This window comes from Paramisgurnus dabryanus, chromosome 9, assembly GCF_030506205.2.
Source record: "Paramisgurnus dabryanus chromosome 9, PD_genome_1.1, whole genome shotgun sequence".
Classification (NCBI taxonomy): Eukaryota; Metazoa; Chordata; class Actinopteri; order Cypriniformes; family Cobitidae; genus Paramisgurnus; species Paramisgurnus dabryanus.
The window spans coordinates 34,432,985-34,437,012 of record NC_133345.1 but is presented as its reverse complement, the minus strand read 5'-3'; the positions used below and the strand labels follow the sequence as shown (position 1 = coordinate 34,437,012).

The 4,028-nt window shown below is 33.7% G+C and overlaps 1 long non-coding RNA gene across 1 annotated transcript; it reads left to right on the top strand.

Moving 5' to 3' along the window:
- The first annotated feature begins 758 nt into the window (after positions 1–758).
- LOC135739812 (uncharacterized) lies at positions 759–3,773 on the top strand. Its single transcript, XR_010529038.2, has 5 exons — positions 759–1,875; positions 2,196–2,293; positions 2,434–2,519; positions 2,600–2,715; positions 2,855–3,773. It is a non-coding gene; the product is annotated as an uncharacterized lncRNA (long non-coding RNA).
- The last annotated feature ends 255 nt before the right edge of the window (positions 3,774–4,028 follow it).

The following is a 4,028-nucleotide window of genomic DNA, read 5'->3' as shown; positions in this document are numbered from 1 at the left end:
GCCATAATAAACATATATATATTTTTTTATTTATTTAAACTATTATGAAAATTTAACTAATAAGCAGATTGTGTCCTATATATTCTGTACTGTGATCGCATTTTTGTAATATAGCAGCAAAATAAATTAGTCAGCTAAAATCTTATTTAAATTCTTATTTTTAACAGCATAATATTAGTTGTTTTTGAATAAATATTGTATTTTAGATGTGTTTATTGATATAAAGCACAAAAACATAAATTGGGGGGCCCCCTGGTTTTATTAAAATTAATACTACATGAATTTAAATTGACAATTATTTCCCCAAATTTCGCAATAAACAAATCCAAAAGATTTCTATCTGAACTAAATGTACAGTAAACTCTCAATTGCGCCTGATGCTGTTTTCTTGAGGAACTGAGTCAATGTTTCTGCGTGTGGATTATTTTCACCCCATTTACTGTAAGAATCTTTAGTTATTATCCTTACTTATTATCTTAGTAATATTTAGGGTAAGGAGTTTTTTTTTTATATATTCTTAAACGTTTACTACTAATTTAGGAGGGATAATTTTAGTTAAGGATAATTTGGGGTTTCTTTAAATAAAGCGTTGATCCAGGACCAACAAAGACTTTTGATCCAGACTCACATCTTTCGGCGACCCTAAAACGATGGGGGGGGGTGCATAGCTAGGGACCCCCCATAATCTTTAACATAAAACACTGGGGTATCAATATTCATTCAATTGTCTGAAGCATTTAGGTATTACAGCTATGTAGCTACACAGCAAAATCACCAGTGTTAAATTTTCAGGGATGGTGTTAAATACACAGTGTTGATGCTGTTTTAACACTATCTGGTAATAAAATAACACTGCCATTGCTAGGCCAGTGTTATATTCACGACAGTGTCAGTGTAAAACAAGGGTGTTATCAGATTTCACTCTGAGCGGTGTAAATCAAGCCACGCCTCCACTAAACATTTCCTGTCAGGGATTTTACCGCCATTTTCTTTCACAGGAGGACTGAAGAGATCAGGTAAATCAGTCTCATAATATTCACATGGTTTGGCTAAATTAAACTGTTATTTCTCTGTCTGACTCTACGCAGCCATATGCCAAAAAACCTAAATAAGATATTTTTCCCATTTTATTTCCCCTTTGTTCGTTATTTGGTTCAGTTTAATCAGAGCTACCTTGTGTTACGTTGTTCCCTTGTTAGTTTAGTATAAAGTTAAACTGCTAGCTAAAAGTTTAAAACCAAGAAGGATAATATTAACAGGAGATATGAACGAAAGAATTGAACCATGATAAAACGCGACATGCACTACAAATTGAAGGTATGAAATTAAGTTAAATGAAAGCTCGTTTATTCACCATATGATGCTCGTTATGAGGTAATCATATAGGCTAGATACCGTGAGTTAACGAGGTCGTTTACATGCACGTGAGTGCACGGATATCGGTTAATTATTCAAATTACTGAAAAACACGGAGAAAACCGCAACCGCATCGTCATGTGTTTTTCTAAGATGTATGCAAACAGGGGAAATATCGCCAAACCAACAATTAATTTTACCAAAACCTCACAATATATCATCATTTGTATGCACAGATTGCTGGATTGGATGCATTGTGTGTTGTAAGCTTTTCGTGGCGCTAGATGTCAGACAGATGCAAATGGCAAATACATACAAAAGTGTAAAACGTGTAAGGCTAACGTGAACGTTTGTTTTTTTTCTGTCATTATAGATGCTAGTTTGGTGAAAGTTCACACTGAGTGCTTCAAATCATTCAGACGAGATGCTGTTTTTAGGGCAGTTTATTAAAGCAGACCTGACATGAATGACTTCCAATGAGAAACGACTGCTAATACTTATATAAATTCATTACAGAAGGTAAGTTTATATATTTATACATATAAATCATTTTATTTGACATAACTGAACAGTTAACCAATCTTTTTAGTATATGTAGTTTTGTACATATTATGGTTATTATTAATCTGGAAAGAAACTCACATGACCTGCTGCCAACTTTAATAAAAATATATTATCTTCTCATACATCGTTTTGCTATTGATGTCATATTAAATAGCAATCAAATTGATTACTATTTTGAAAATGTATAAATGAAGATTCATATTGTCTTGAGTGCTGTTTTTAATATAAAAAGAATGTTGAGTTTTCAGAGTCTTTATTGTCATTTTTTGTGATAGGACCCTACCAGACTATATTTGAATACGGCATACCCATGAATTCTGGAACTGTTATTCCTTAACCCAGTTTGAAGGATAAGAGCTTACCAACTAGTTATGTGAGTACACACAGTACATTTGTACTGTACACTGTCTCTAACATGATTTATTATACTGAGATGATTTTGATTCAAATAACGGTTAAAACTGCACACTTTTTGGTATTTTCTTGACTCTTTTTGTCTTTGAAAATCTGCAGAAATATGCTGAGGTGATGTATTGCAAAATAGCCAACATACAACAATATGGATGACCCTCTGTCTGGTCAACAGGAGTTTAAATATGGTAAGTGTACATGGGTTTGCTACTTTTACGGTTTTAAAGTTTAACTGTATACTCATGGCGTTTAAATTCTGTTTTGCTAGGACGGGACAGTGATGTGGCAGCTCTTCCCTGGCTCATTCACCTCTTGCCTTTCATTTGTGAAAGGAAGAAAGACTGGAGAGGGTCAATGTGCAACTGAAGCTACTGATTGTGCTATGTACGTTTTTTTTAGTATTTTGTTCTAGTTATTTATTCAGCAGTTAGTTTGCTTGCATTGTTCACCCCATGTAAATGCATACAAGTTCATAAATACACATCAAATACATTCATAAAATACACTCTTTTAAAACACTTAGGTGATGAGCATCAATCCATGCTTTGAGGTGGATGGATCAGCACAGCCCTGCCTGCTCTGCGTTGGGAACAGAAGTTGCATCCAGAATTTTTGCATCATTCTGGACCAAAAAGCCATTCCCTCCATGATGAAGACCACTGATGCAGCCTTCCACTACATCATGAGTAAAACAACTACAGAACTAAATACCAGGTTGGAACGTATTTAAGAAAAATGAAACGTCTTTTGAATTGAAATGTCTGTTTTGTTATGGAAAAATCTTTAGTATTGTGAAGGATAAGCATTTCTGCCTGCCAGTAAGGTAATTGCAGTGTATTTTAATGTTCAAGTTTTGAGTAGGGTGGCTAATTTTTTTTTACTCATTTGATATATTAAAGACCTTATAATAAGTGGTTTTCATGTCCCTGCGCTGTGGTATAAGATAACTTTCATTATTCCATACTGTATTCTAATTGTAGCTGAGGTATTTAAATAAGCAGTATTAAATGCAAAGTGTTGTGTGTATCAATGTAAATATTAAATGTGATGTACTTTAATAAAAAGAGGTTTTGCAATATTTCTTGTCATTTGTCTTTTATAGAAACAACCCATTAGCAACAAAAGTGGCTATTAATCAGTATTTTAACACTTAACATTGTTGAATTCACATTACACTGGTGTTGACCTTAAATTAGGAGTGTTAATTTTTAACACTGTATTTCTGTGCCAACACCAGTGTAGTGTGGAAACAACAATGAATAGTGTTGAACAAAGTGTAAAATTTAACAATATTGAGTGTTAAATTAACATATAATGAGTGTTGTTAAATTAACACTACACTTTTGACTAAATTAACACAGTGTAGTGTGGACACATATACACACTTTTCAAGTGTTAAATTTGACACCCTGGGTGTTATTTTAACACCAGTGATTTTGCTGTGTACATGTACCTTTTTAAAGAGGCCAAAGTAAGGGGCCAGTTGACGCAAAAGCTGTTTCATGGACACATTTTGTAGTTGTAACGTAATTTACCCATAAATGAAGGATGTTAAAGATCTGGGGTTAATTTTAAGTGTGACATTTGCATTTGGAAGCTGTGGCTGTGAACCCACATCATGTGGTTCAGGGACATCTCAGTGTGTTTTCACATATAGTTAATTTGAAAAGAACCAAACCCAGTTCACTTAGGGTGTT